This window comes from Apium graveolens, chromosome 3 (assembly GCF_009905375.1).
Source record: "Apium graveolens cultivar Ventura chromosome 3, ASM990537v1, whole genome shotgun sequence".
Lineage (NCBI taxonomy): Eukaryota > Viridiplantae > Streptophyta > Magnoliopsida > Apiales > Apiaceae > Apium > Apium graveolens.
The window spans coordinates 123,770,569-123,786,916 of record NC_133649.1 but is presented as its reverse complement, the minus strand read 5'-3'; positions in this window follow the sequence as shown (position 1 = coordinate 123,786,916).

Below are 16,348 nucleotides of genomic sequence, written 5' to 3'. Positions count from 1 at the left end.
TAAAGATCACACAAACAACAAGATGAACAAAAAGGATGTTGGAGTAAAGATCCCATTTCTGGACAAAGATAATTATCACCACCGGAAGGTGAAGATGCACCTACATCTTCTTTCCCAAGATAAGGCCTATGTGGACTGCATAGAGAGAGGTCCTCATGTACCTATGAGAACTGCAACTGGCAATGAACCATCTATTCTAAAACCTAGGCATGCATGGTCAGATCCTGATATTGAGCAAGTCAGGAAGGATAAGAAGGCCATGAACATATTGTTCAATGGTGTTGATGGTGATATGTTTGATAACATCATTAACTGTAAAACAGCCAAAGAGGTTTCGGACACAATACAGATTATCTGTGATGGTACTGAGTAAGTAAGGGATAACAAGATGCAACTCCTGATTCAACAATATGAACATTTCCACTGTGAAGAAAGTGAGTCACTCACTGATATATTTAGTAGATTTTAAAAGCTACTAAATGCTCTGAAGCTGCATGGAAGAGTCTATCAAACAAAAGACTCTAACCTCAAGTTCCTTAGATCTCTTCCAAAGGAGTGGAAGCCAATGACAGTCTCATTGAGAAATTCTCAGGATTACAAGGAATTCACCTTGGAGAGACTGTATGGCATCCTGAAAACCTATGAGCTTGAAATAGAGCAAGATGAAAGGATGGAGAAAGGAAGGAAGAAAGGAGGATCCATAGCACTGGTTGCTGAGCTAGAGAAGGAAAAAGAGATAAAGGTGGAAGCTGTTGAGTCTACATTAAAGGTCTGCGAAATCAAGGGTAAAGGGCTGGTAGCTGAGAATGAAGATCAGTTGAGCCAAGATGACATGGATGATATTGATGAGCATCTAGCATTTTTATCCAGGAGATTTTCCAAGCTCAAATTCAAGAAGAATTTTGGAGCAGCCAAGCCAAATGGAAACATGGTTGATAAGTAAAAATTCAAGTATTTAAATTATGGCTTGGCAGGTCATTTTTCTAGAGAGTGTAGAAAGTCTGATTCCAGCAAAAAGAAGTTTGAGCCTGTTGATTATAAACAGAAATACTTTTAGTTGCTCAAACAAAAGGAAAGGGCTTTCATCACACAGGAGAATGACTGAGCTGCAGATGGATTGGATGAAGATGAAGAAACAAGCTATGTCAATTTAGCCCTAATGGCCAAATCAGATTAAACAGAGACCAGTTTTTCAAGCAATCAGGTAATCACCACTAACCTAGCACATTTATCTAAAGCTGAGTGTAATGATGCAATAAATGACATGTCTACAGAATTATATCACCTGCGTGTTACACTTAAGTCTCTCAATAAGGAAAATGCTAAAATTAAAGAAAACAATTTATTTTTAAGTGTGAGGAATAATGTGCTAAAATCTCAATTTATTGAATTTGAAAAATTGAGAATTGAATGTAAAATTGCTAAAGATGAATTAACTGAGTCCTTGAAGAAATAAGAGATTTTAAGGAAACAGCTTGAGAGAGAACAGGAAGTAATTAAAGCATGGAAATCATCTAGAGATGTTCATGCTCAAATTACTAAAGTTCAAGGTATAGAATCCTTTTGTGGTGCAGTCTGGAAAAAGAGCAAAGAGAAGCTTGACTCCAATCTGGTTGAAGGACTCTTTTCAGATGTGGACTCGACGGATGATGAAAATCATCCGTCGGATAATCAAAAATTATCCGTCAAGAGACAAGGAGCCACATCTGTCGGCTGTGAGTAAACCAGTTAGCAAAGCTAAGTTAGTTAAATTGAATGAGAAATATGGATCAGTCTCTAAAAACTTTATTCCGGGAGAATCAAGTCAAGTTAGAAAAGAAAAGAAAGTTAATGTTGGTCATATGTCTATCAAGCAATTGAATGACAGGCTGGAAAAGATTGAGGTTAAAACATAAGCTAAAAGGAAAAATAATAGAAATGGGAAGGTAGGGATTAACAAAAATAACAACTACACACCTGATAAATATGCACCAAGAAAAATCTATGTTAAATGTGGTAGTGTTAATCACTTGTCTATGCTATGCCTACTCCCATGACTGCACCTTCTTCTTTTTCCGACATGACTGCCGTGCCTGCAATGCCTATGAATGCTAGCCTGCTCAGAATATGATTGCACAATTTTCTAATATGCCATTTGCACCTAATCCTTATTATGCTGCATTTAGTATGCCACAAATGCCATTTAATATGCCTTAATGGAATAACATGTTTGCAAATAGCATGCCTTTTCATGTAAACCAAAATGTGCATGATAATTCTGTTTCAATGACTGGCTTCAAAGGTCTAACTCAAATGACTAAGGATGAATCTGAGATCCCCAAGTCAAATGAGATCAAACCTAAGAAACCAAAGAAAAAGGATAACAAGGAAGGACTTAAGAAAACTTGGGTACCAAAATAAACTTGATTTGGTTTTGATGTGTGCAGGGAAACTGAAAGAATCTTTGGTATCTAGACAGTGGTTGCTCCAGGCATATGACTGGAGATTCTACCCTGCTCACTGAGTTCAAGGAAAGAGCTGGCCCAAGTATTACTTTTGGAGATGACAGCAAGGGTTATACTGTGGAATATGGCTTGATTTCAAAGGATAATGTCATCATTGAAGAGGTTGCCTTAGTGGATGGACTCAAGCACAATTTGTTGAGTATCAACCAGCTTTGTGATAAGCGCAATTCATTTACTTTCAATTCAGAAGCCTGTGTTGTGATCAATAAAAAGAGCAACAAAGTGGTTCTCACTGGAGTGAGAAAAGGGAATATGTACCTAGCTGATTTCAACTCATCAAATGCAGAATCAGTAACTTGTCTTCTCAGTAAAGTAAGTCAAGATGAAAGTTGGCTATGGCACAAGAAGCTGTCCCATCTAAACATCAAGACTATGAATGAGCTAGTCAGGAAAGAGTTGGTCAGAGGTATCCCTCAAGTAGAGTTTACTAAGGATGGATTGTGTGATGCCTATCAGAAAGGAAAGCAGATTAAAGCATCATTCAGAAAGAAACTTGATTCAACAATTGAAGAACCTTTGTAACTGTTGCACATGGATTTGTTTGGACTAGTCAATGTGTTGTCCATCTCAAGGAAAAAATATTGCCTAGTAATTATAGATGATTTCTCAAAGTTCTCTTAGACATATTTTCTAAAGTCCAAAGATGAAGCTAGTGAAATCATCATCAATCACATAAGGCAAGTCAACAATCATCCTGACTTCAAAGTAAGAAGAATTAGGAGTGACAATAGAACTGAGTTCAAGAATTCTGTGATGAGATCATTTTGTGAAGAGTTGGGATTATGCATGAGTTTTCTGCATCTAGAACTCCACAACAAAATGGAGTGGTGGAAAGGAAAAATAGATCTCTTATTGAAGCTGCAAGAACAATACTAGAAGAATCAAAATTACCAACATATTTTTGGGCTGAAGCTGTGAATATTGCTTGCTACACTCAAAATATCTCTTTGGTTAATCAAGCAAAATGCATGACACCCTACCAATTGTTCAGGAATAGGTTTTCAACTCTAAATTTCTTACACGTCTTTGGCTGTAAATGCTACATTCTAAGAAATCAAACTGATCAACATGGAAAGTTTGATGCCAAAACAGATGAAGGAATCTTGTTGGATATGCTGTTGGAAAAGCATATAGAGTCTACAATCTAAGAACAAACATTGTTATGGAATCAGTACATGTCGTGTTTGATGATAAAAAGATTGAAGGACTGCAAGATGGAGATTTCCATGAGAGCCTTAAATTCGACAATGTTGAGATGGTTAGTGATGACAGTGATGATGAAAGTGATCAAGAAATAGTGGCTAAGGACAATACAAAAAAATCTACAACTAATGAAGAACATAACTCAACATTCTTCGAGTTACATAATGCTTCATCCGTTGGTAGACAATCAGCTTCATCCATCGAGATACAAAGTGCATCATCCGTCTAGACAATAAGAGAAGCTGAGATTCAAAACAGATCACTTACAGAAAGAACCCAATATTTAAGTCAAATATTCACAAACTCAGGGGGAGTTTCTTTTAATCAAAACTCAGTCACACATTAAGACAACAACGAGGCCTCTTCATCTAGAGATAATCTACAACAACAGAGAAAATGGACTAAATATCACCCTTTTGAACTCATTATTGGCGATGCATCTTCTAGAGTTTAAACAAGGAAAACAACTCAAGAAGAATGTCTATATAACAGCTTTCTTTCTAAGGAAGAACCAAAGAAGGTAGAAGAAGCTCTGTTGGATCCTGATTGGGTTTTAGCTATGCAGGAAGAGCTAAACCAATTTAAAAAGAACAAGGTATAGAAGCTGTTACCCAAACCTAAGGGAAAGAATCCAATTGACACCAAGTGGGCATTCAGAAACAAGATGGATGAAAATGGCACAGTTAACAGGAACAAAGCTAGATTGGTTGCTAAGGGTTACTTTCAACAAGAAGGAATAGATTTTGATGAAACTTTTGCTCCTGTTGCAAGACTTGAAGCCATCAGAATTTTCTTAGCTTATGCAACCCATGCCAATTTCAAAGTCTATCAAATGGATGTCAAAAGTACCTTTCTGAATGGAGATTTGGAGGAGAAAGTCTATGTCAGTCAGTCTCCTGGTTTTGAAGATCCAAATTTTCCAGAATATGTCTATTATCTATTGAAAGCACTTTATGGATTGAAGCAAGCACCTAGAGCCTGGAATGACACTTTATCAAAGTTTCTCTTAGAAAATCACTTCACAAGAGATATTGTTGATAAAACTTTATTCTTTAGAAATGTTAATGGCTTTAGTATACTTGTTTAAATTTATGTAAATGATATTCTATTTGGCTCTACAGATGATAAACTTTGCAAAAAGTTTGCCAAATTGATGCAAAGTAAGTATGAAATGAGCATGATGGGAGAGCTAACTTACTTTCTTGGCTTACAAGTTTAGCAAGTTAGTGATGGAATATTCATTAGTCAAACCAAATATATTTATAATCTTTTAAAGAAGTTTGATCTAATGGATTGCATATCTGCAAAAACTCCCATGGCCACTGCAACTAAGCTTGAATTAAACACCACTAAAAAGTATATGGATATTTCAACCTATAGAGGCATGGTTGGTTCACTTTTGTACTTAACAGCTAGTAGGCCCGATATAATATTTGCTACTTGTCTTTGTGCTAGATTTCAGGCTGATCCTAGAGAATCTCACCTAGTAGCTATTAAGAGAATTTTCAAATATCTCAAGGGAACACCAAAACTTGGCATTTGGTACCCTAGAGATTCTGGCTTTGATCTAACTGGTTATTCAGATGCAGATTATGAAGGTGTAAAATAGATAGAAAAAGTACAACATAAACCTGTCAATTTCTAGGAAACAAGCTTGTGTCCTGGTTCAGTAAAAAGCAAAATTTAGTTTCTATTTCTATAGCTAAAGCTGAGTATATTACAGCTGGTAGTTGCTGTGCACATATTTTATGGATGAAAAACCAATTGTTGGACTATGGTCTGCAAGTGGACATAATTCCTATTTTCTGTGATAACACAAGTGCAATTGCCATTACTGAAAATCCAGTATAGCATTCAAGAACAAAGCACATAGACATCAAGTACCACTTCATTAGGGAGCATGTGATGAATAGTACTATGGAACTTCATTTTGTTCCAAGTAAAAAGTAGCTTGCAGATATATTCTAGGTTGGTAAGTGAGTTAGGTATGCTTAATTATTCTTGAATCCTTTCTGACAATTTTGCAGAAACTTAATTTATTTTTCTGTTTTAGATGAAATTTTGGCTAAATCAAAATTTACATCTCGATGGATGCTCATTATCCATTAAGTTTAATCATCCGTCGGAATAGAATTTCTTAATAAAAATTAATTACTTTTTTGGATTATTTATACCCGACGGATAACTGCTTTATCCTCATCCGTCGAATTGTCTACATCTTAGCCGTTAAAAGTACTGAACATTATCCATCGGATATACTTACAGTCTGTAAGTATATCATGACAGATAATTGACAGAATTCTGACAGTTTATTTTATTTTAAACGGCTTTTTAGGCAATTTTGATTGGTTACCTTATTTTACTTTATTACTTTTGACAATTTATTTTTGAGATAGTATAAAAGCTAAATTCACTTTCATTCTTTTATTTTATCTTTCTCTACTGCAATTAACTACTCTCTTCTTCTTCAAAGCAAAACCCTCTCTCTTTCTGCAAGTTATCTTACTCTAACAATGACTCTAGTAGTCAAAATCATGTCTCAGTCAGGATTTATCTATGAGAAGAATAATTTTTTGGCACTTGTGAACAAAGGGATTCCAGCATCTGGAGATTATCACAAAATGATGGATTTTGTGAAGGGATGCAAGCTAAATTATGCTATGCTGGAATCACCCACAATCTACTGCGAAGTTGGGAGGAGATGTGGACAACTGCTGTCTATCAGGAAAATGACTAAACCATCACTCTCTCCATCAAAGGTAAGGAACACTGCATTAACTGTGACATATCAAAGCATGCTTTAAAATTCCAGATAACACCACTTCTAATCCACACACAGATGCTGATGTAGTTAATTTGCTTAACTCCATAGGCTATGCACTTCCTACTACTAAATTAAGTGAGATTATAAGGCTAGGTCTTACAAAAGAGTGGAGTTTCTTGTGTGATGTAGTTACCAAAGTGTTTTCTGGTAAGATAAGTAACTTTGATTCTGTGAATACTACTATGCTTAACATGCTTATTACCATAAGTACTTCAATTTCATTGATGCTGTTATGTTTGAGTTAGGATATAAGTTTAGAGAGGTTAATAAGAGATCTAAACATATCTATTATATTAGATTCCTTATGATTATTGCTAACCATATCTATGAAGATCTTGTAATTGAGAACCCAACCAATAAATTAGATTGTGGGGTTCAAGAAAGAAGGGTAATTGCAGACTTGAATAGAGCTGATCACCACAAGGAGGTGCCCTTAGTTTATTTTCCAATCATGGAGGGCCCTCAGGTAAGTGAAGTAAGCACCACCGTCTCTACAATTCCAACCTCACAAATTTCTTTGCCTTTGAGTGTGGCTATGGCATCTGTGTCAATGACCCAACAGATGTCTACCCAAGCTACGAAAACAAAAACTTGAAAATCCAAAACAAAGAAAACCCCCTCTGGTTTCTCTCAAAAGAAACCAGTTGCAAAATCTACCAAAACTAAAGAGGGGAGTGTGAAGGGTAGTGAGATAGGTGAGGGACGGGGTGAACATCAAAGAAACCCCAAGGATAAGGATGGAGAGGCAAGTGTACCTAAACCTAGTCACACCATAGTTTCTCAAAAAACTGTGGTGATTAATAAGGAAATCAGCTCACTTCTAGTTTCATCCTCTCAAAAGGATGTCACTATTGAAACAAGCTTCCAACCAGTAGCACATGCCAAGAGGGGAAGGTACACAAGTTCACCTCAAACTTATGCCAGAAAGAAGAGATCTAAAACTATTGGGGATGTATAGGGAACACACACAGTGCAAACTGAAGCTAAAAACTCAGTCACTGCACCATCTCAAAGTCAATTTGATGTGGCTCCAATAAATATGGTGTCACAACCAAAATCTTTAGTAATAAAAGCACCACAAAACCAAACTCTCCCACAAATTCTCTGGATGTGGATATGATCAACACATCAATTCATGATTCCCCTTCTTTGACTCTGTTGAGGAAGCCAAAATCTAGTGCAAGTGAGCATCATCTTTTGGATGATTTATTGGCTCACTTGCCAATTCTTTCAGGATCTATTGAGATATCTGTGCCCAAACTTTCATCAATCTGCACAAAGTCTACAATAGTCTCCACTTCAACTCATTCATTTCTTCTATTCCGGTGGATATTATTCATCCGTCGGTTAGTAATTGTATCCCGACGGATGTGCCTAACATCAGTCATCCGTCGGCTAGCCTAACTACATCTCGATGGATGTTCCTCATCCGTCGGTACTCTCTACACACACTGAAATTTCAACAATTGTTACAAGTGTAGATGAGTTAGTAGTTGTACAATCACTCTTAGGACTGAGGGAAGGGAGTGAAATGAGTGAGAGGCTGGGTTGCTCCCAGACAAAAGGAGAGAAAATGAGTGAACTCATGCAGGCTATTTCTTCTAGCCTGGAAAAAGAGAGTGAGAGGACTTCCACCTTAGAAGGTGATGGTGAGGGTGTGAGGGTGGTGAGCTAAGGGGAGCCCTTGATGCAAGAACTTAGAGAAAATGAGAGAAATGCAGGTACAGGAGAAATAAGGATGGACATCATTGTTAGTGAGTCAATGAATGTCAATGATGCATACAGAGAGAAACTATTTCAGCATGATCAAGCTATCACAGATTCCATCTCTTTGGATGCTGAGACATTTACTCATCCTGTTCCAGCATATCAACTTTTGGCTGGAAAGGGCAACGAGAATGTAGAAAAGATGCTTAACTTGGTGCAAACAACCGAATCAATGCAAAGAGCAAAGGATGCCATCACGGCCATGCCACCTAAAGCCAGTGATGATGTTGACTATGGTACTGGTGAGTCTGAAGACTTCTTTGGAGATGAAGATGGTGATGGAGAAGAGTTCATGGACATAGGGGAGAAGCATGCCCTAGCTCTAGATCAAACATTCATCCTTGGGTATTTTCTAAAGAGTGTGATGAACACTATTTTAAAATAACTCTTTTTCACATCATTCAATAGACACACAATGCTCTTCAAGCCACTACCAATGCTAGCACCAAGAAGCTTCTACAGGCACACCTCAATTCTCTACAATTAAATCAAATACAAGCTCTTCAACACAATCAAGATGTCACTTCAATCAAAACAGAGATTGACCAAGTCAAGAAGAGTGTCTCTGAAAGATTGGATGCTACATTTCCAAATTCAATAATGCTTGACATCAACATACAGTTGAGGAGAAATTCTAATCTTGCAACTAAAGTGGACTCTTTGGACACTAGAATGAAAGCAGTAGAAGCCTCTCTCACAGCTATTCATCTTCATCAAGCATAGCAAACTCAACTGCTTCAAAAGCTGGTGGCTGCACAAACTTCCACCTCCACTCTACTCGATGATAACAAAAAGGGGGATAACAAAAAGGGGGAGAAAGATCCAAACATTCCAGTTAATCAAGGAGAGCCAACCAGTGAGGGGGAGCATGTGATAAATGTTCAAATCAGTCATGTAATAGTTCCAGAAATTACTTTTCCAAAGCCACCAATATTGGACAACATTGATCTGATCCAAATAGCAGCTGCTAAACTTGATTCAAAGACAAATCCCAAGATGTTTGATGTTGCAGCTGTTGAGAAGGAACTAGATGAAAAATGGAAGAAGATTGATGCAAATATTAAGATGAAATTTGATCATCTACGAAAACCACACAAGACTTTTCATCACCATTCTCAAGTCAAACAAATCTCATTGCATGAAATGAGTCTAGGCAACTTGGAAAAAGGCCAAACTTCATGCATCAAATCTCCAAAAGCTAATATTATTTTGAAGCCTAAAAGGAACTATCCAAAGTCATCAGACAAGAATCCCTTAGATCTCATATTTGAGACTCCAAAACCAGATGAAAAGAAGCTGTTGGCAAGGTACATAACATTTACAAAGATCCATCTGATTCAGTACAAAAGAAGAGAATTGCCAAAATTTACAGGAATGGAAAATAGATCTGTGTGGTGGCTGGTCACCCTCAGTTTGCAGTAGGAAAAAGGGAAGAAAAAGAAAGAATTAAACAATAAAAGCGGCAGGCTGCTATAGATGCTAAGAAGCTCAAATAGAAGAAGGAGCAAGCTGCTATAGTAGCAAAGCTTCAAGCTGTGAAAGCTGCAACTGAAATCTCTAAAAAACCACCTGTGATTAATGAAGCTCAGGATTAGCAAATACAAAATGAACCTCCACAGAAAAGAAAATTTAGATACAAACTTCATTCCAAATGGAAATTGGACTTCATTGATGAGGAAATGGAAGACTACATTCCCAAATAGTCTACAACTTCAACTCAAACATCCAAGCTCTCAGTGATACATGAGGAATTCAAGGTAGATCCAACAAAGAATTTTCATGGTGAACCTATAATTCCCTAGGATGAGCCAATAGACTGGGAAAGTTTGCCAATTCCTGAGTTTAACATACCTATCTTCAACAAGCCAAAGAAAACAAAGATAAGAGCAACCAAGAAGGTCAAGCCTGTGACTCTCAGAACCAAGACCCTAACCAAATCTCAACCTACAGTCAATAAGGGAGATCTTCTATATATCTATGACATCAAAGAGTTTTCAGATTTAAACCTCTATTTGGATGAATTGGAAGAAGTGAGAGGGATTGATGCTCACAGACATCTTCCTGGAAGACTGTGTTTATGTACAAGGGAGGGAAAGAGATAACATGGCCTCTTCATAGGATTCTTCAAGAAAGCCAGTCTGTACTGATAAAGGTCTTCTTATCTTTCAAGAAAATCTTTGGTTTTAATGTAACTGCAAGGAAATTGGTCCTAAAGAAGACAGAAGATCTAAGGAGCAATAAAGCCAAAGATGCACTCTCAAAAACTCTATCAATTCCCTTCACAGGAAATAGAGTGCACTTGAGGCCTTATTGTCTGATGGAATTCATGGACAACAAGGGTGTTAGAAGATTCTTCAGACTGGATGACCAATTGAGTATCTCTAGTAATTAGGCTCTATTGGAAATGCAAGAAAAGTTGGATCTATCTGAAGCTGATGAACTTGAATTTTACAGACAACTCCAGAATAAAATAGAAGAGAATAACATGAATCTTGGGAAGAAATCCAGACAATCAAAGAAATAGAAATCATCTGCTCAGACTAGAGGAGCACCTTGATAATGATTGTGAGAACTCTTTGTACACTTTGCTTTGTTCAATTTTTAATAAAATTGTAGCACTTGTCAATTTTATCTACTATCTTTTAATCTGTATATTTAGGTTTTTTTGTTATCATCAAGTTTCTCTTAATTTAAGGCTACAATTCCAGTAGACATAAATTGGGGGAGATTGTTAGGAATATGTTGTGAACTTGATGATAAGTTAAACAAAACACCTTAGTAGATTTGACTTAGTGAATTTTGTAGCTCTCGATGGATGATCTAATATAGTCCCGATGGATGAATGTTATAGTCCCGATGGATGACAATTTGACATCCATAGAGAGTGTAGCTTATATAACAGATAAGTACTGTAGCACATTTCTGCAAACAACATGTTTTAGTCTAGTAGATTATGTAGGATTCTCTAAGTCATGTTGACTACTAGATTGATATGCAGAATAGGTTGACTAACTGTAAAAATGAGATGTCTTGTAATTCTATATAAGTGAAATAGAGTCTAGTGACAGATAGACTACCGACGGATGATCTACAAGACTCCCAACAGATAATCAACAAGAATCCCGACGGATGACCAACATAGTCCTGACGGATGATCAAATTCAAAATAGCTGTTGATAGTGACAACACAGTCACATGCGTCGGGTGTTTGCAAAAGGAATGTGGCAGCCTGTTAAGCAGGATTTTGAGAACAAAGAAGCATTACCATTTCCATGCAAATGGGAAGATTTTCAAAGATGCTGGAATAGAGTAGTGAAGCAGCATGGAGTTAGACTAGATATGTATTGCTTTATTATCTTGTCTTACTATCATGTAACTTGGTTATATATAAACCAAGAGTACCCAGTAGAACAATCAACTAAGAAAGCTTATTTTCAGAGAAATATATAAAGCTATAATTGTTAGGGTGGAAAACACGCGCTAATAATACACGCAAGTATACGCGTTCACAAGTAATATTGAATACTTTCTAGTTCGTTCCCACAGAGACTCAGACTAATTATGTTCAATTAACACTTACTCATCAATGTATAATTACTTCTCAATGTCAAGACAATAACACGTAGATTTTGATTAACTAATTATTAACTAGAATTGACTACGAGAATTAAAGACTTAATTGACACTTGAATTAACAATATTAAACACACATGAGATCATAACTTCATTACTACTTCCTTCAATAGTTATTGTTATTACCTTTAGCATGTAACAGTGATGAAATTAATCGAACAACACGAAACTGATAAAAGCCAACTTTCGTTGTACTAATACCATTCTACCAAACATCCACAATTAAGATAGAAGTTGAATAGTCATCAATTATGTTGAGACCCTATATGTCTACAGAATTTGACAACATAACGATTTAAGCACAAGTTATTCCTTTTGATTACACAGGGCAAGTAAAACGGTTAGAGTTACCCACTAATCATGCATATACATACATGAACCTATGCTAGCATGGCAAGTTCTAAATCTCAAGATCCACCGTTACTTCACAAGAGATTAACACCCTATCTTATATGTTCGCGACACAAATAAGACGAATAAGCACAACCAATACTAGATATCATACAATCATCACACACTAAGGTATTAAACAACTAACTAAAGAATTCCATAGTAAATCCGTCACGACCCCATGATCACGATTAGCCCATGATTGAACTCATCGTCACCATGGGTTCATATGAAAACATGATAATAACACACGAGAATAATTAATAAAACTACTTATATTAAACCAGAGTACGTCACAAGAGTAAATAGGTTCAAAGCAAAGGAAACTAGCATCCACTGTTACAACGAATAAAAGAATCACAAGAAAATATTTTTCCTCTTCGTTGCGATGTGCTAAAACGGTCTTCTTCCTTATCTCCTTGCTTCTCGATTAATACCATGATTCAACACACGTGAAACGTCTCTGAAAACTACTTATATAGAAGCCCTACAAAACCCATCCATCTAAGAAGTTGGAAGTCCAGCCGAACCAGGAGTCTAAAAATCGGAATTAAAATTTACGCCCCTGAGCGGCCGCTCAGCTAGGCTGAGCGGGTGCCCAGCACCTTTCTGGAAAATTCATTTTTCTGCTCCCGTTCTTCGCTGCATTCTACTCCTAACTTCCCACTTGCAATGCCAAGCACATAATAAGGCTTATTTTTGATGAAATCTCCCCACAAATGCAAGTAATACCCTGAAATGCATAAACACTAGAAAAACACATCAAATACACAAAATACTTGATTTCAAGACATCAATTCAAGCTATTATTAGACATTCTAAGTGGTATAAAATGCCACTTATCACACCCCTAAACTTAAATCGATGCTTGTCCTCAAGCGTCACAGACTAAAAAACATAAAAAAAACATGCATGAATGCAATCTATATGAAATGCAGCGATCCCCCTCACTATGACCAAACCAACCAACTTACGACATCTCAACAAATACAGTTAGGAGAATAAAGATCAATCAAATCATGCAATCTAACATACAACCAGAAACATGGTGTGTGCGGATGCTTAACATAATCAATTATCATAACTCGACTATCCTCAAGGCAATCACATGATTATACGAAGAATAAATTTCTAGGCACAAAATGACTTAAACACTTCAAGATTACTGGAGCTTATTACGGTATAATGCTTTTTATTTAACACACAAACAAATGCTTATTTGGCTGTGCAATGAGTGAGGTCCACAAAAGACTTATGCAATGGCATCCATTTAGCGAGCGTTAGGTTAGCGGATCCCAGACTATAAAAACCTTAGGTCACCAGGCACAAAGTCCCCTAAGAACTTAATAACTCGAATACCAAAGAGCCCACTCATGATCAATTATGCATTACTCTTTTTTTTTTCCTTTTTCTAAGTTTTTTTCTTCTTTTTTTTTTCAAATTTCTGAGCAAGTGCGTTTCGCTCCATCTTGCTCAACCCTTAACTACTCGCATAAAAATACGAGCCGGCTACTAGCCATTTGACGCCTAGCCACAATTAGCAATGAATTCCAAAATTTTACTCCAAGTGGTTCTTTTCATGCCTTTTATCATTTATTACCTATTTTAAATTCTAAGCATAATTACTAGATTAACCTCAACAACCATCAAACCATGACAACAATCTAGTCCTTAAGCATTCTCTAAGACTTAGTGAAATTACAAGTGTTTCTAGCATGCATTTCAACCTACAAGACTCAACATCACTTTAACGCTATCACTACACTCGCATCAATATCACAAATTAATTGGTAAAGCAACGCAAAAAGGATCATGGTATATGCATGAGCTACATGATAAATCAAACTATATAAAAAAAATATATGGCAAAGATATGCAATTATATGAACTAAACTATCATGAATATGCAACTACATGACACACACACAAAATATTCCTTAACTACCACCCCCAAACATAAAATCTTCACTGTCCCCAGTGAAGGTAGTAGAAAGGAACACAGGGTATACCTACTCGGAGAAATCATCATCATCACCTTCAGAGGGTGGAGTATCAGGAGGCGGATACGCAGAGTCCTCACCAAAAACGGGCCACTGGATGTCAACTCTAAGGCCTCTGAAAGCAGTCCCAAATGCAAGGGTGAGCTCCTGAGCAAACCTACTCTGCGTCTCGTACATAGCATCCATCCTCCTCGACAGCCTCCTATACTGGGCATCAGCCTTCCCAGCACCCTCCTGAGCTCTAGAAGAGCCTGTCTCATGATGCCCCGGTCTAGCCATGGTAGCACCAGCTGCTGGACGTCCTCCTGGAAGACGAAAACCCAGCCCATACTCCTCGGGCTCTCCACCAGTCCACTCCTGCATCGTATTTAGAGTCCCTGAATCAATATGAGTGGCTGGCATCTGCAACTGCTCGTGAGAAGGCCAATGAACTCCCACTTCTCGGCAAAGCTTTGTAACAGTAGATGTATAGGGGATGTTCATGTGCTTTGCTCCCCTCAAAAACTTCAGAATTCCCTGGTAGATGAACTCACCAAGGTCCACATAGTACTCCTCATTCAAAATACCCCATAATAACTGTGCTTGCTCAACTGTAATCTCATGTGCATGTGAAGTAGGCAGAATATTAGCACAAATAAAGGCATTCCATGCACGGGCATACCTATTCATCGCAATCACCGAAAAAGAACGATACTCGTTAGTCCCAGTCTTAAACTTCCAAACCGTGCCCGACCGACAGAGAGTAGAATAAATCAAATCCAAGTCAAAATCTTCAGCATTCTTCTCATTCCAATTCTCCTATGTGGGCTTCCGCTGTCGCTGCCCAATCACACGGTGAATCGCCTCAGGATGATAATCCACCGTTAGCCCACGCACAACAGAAAACCCATTCTTTTCAGCCTTTGCGTTCGTATAGAACTCGCGAACCACGCTCATCAAAACCGCCTCCAGTGACTCACAGAAAGAAATCCACCCCTTTTGCAGCAATAATCGGCAACAACTCACCATCCTTCCCCGATGGTAAGAATCCCCTCTCCTTCAAAATCGGCTTACCCATAAGCCTAGTATACTCCTCCTCCGCAACCCTATCAAACAAACGAGGTCTCGCAGCAGTACCCCTCGAAGAGTCAATAGTAGGAACAGTGTTGCTGCTATCAATCGTCCTGGATCTCTTGGGTGCCATTGAAACTGAGAAGAAGTGTTTAATATTTGTGAATTTGAATATGGGAGAGAGTTTAAGGTTGAAAGTGTATGGGGAGTATATGGAATAGTTGTATGTATATATAGGGTAAAGATTAGGGTTAAAATTTGATTAGGAGTGGGGTTGAGGGTTAAAAACGTGGGTTTATGGGAAAATAGCTCGTGGGTTGTGGATTGTGTTTTTATTTTTTGTATTTTCTGATTTTTTTGGGTTTTTATTAGGCTAAAATTTTTTTTCATGTAGTCGGGTCCTGAGCGGGCACTCAGGGACCTTCTGGGAAAAAAAAATTTTACCCTGGTTTTTTCAGATTTTTTTATGGTTTTGGATAGGTTACTAACTTCTAAGGGTTCCAATAGTCACAAATCATGGGTTGCCTCCCAATAAACGCTTCTTTTTCGTCATTAGCTTGACGTAGGGTACCTCGCTCAAGTTGACAATAAAACGGCACTAACCACTTCCCCGTTTTCCGTGTCCCCATAGTAATGCTTCAAACGCTGACCATTAACCTTGAATGCTTGGCCCGAATCATTCTCAAAAATCTCCACCGCTCCATGTGAAAACACAGTTTTGACAATAAAAGGTCCAGACCACCTTAATTTCAACTTTACAGGAAAAAGTCTGAGACGAGAGTTGAATAAAAGAACTTGTTACCCCAGCACAAATGATTTAGGATATAGCTTCCTGTCGTGCCACCTTTTCACTTTTTCCTTGTACATTTTGTTGTTCTCGTATGCTTGGAGTCGAAATTCATCAAGTTCTTTTAACTGAAGCATTCACTTCTTCCCAGCTGCATCTAGATCAAGGTTCAACTTCTTCAACGCCCAAT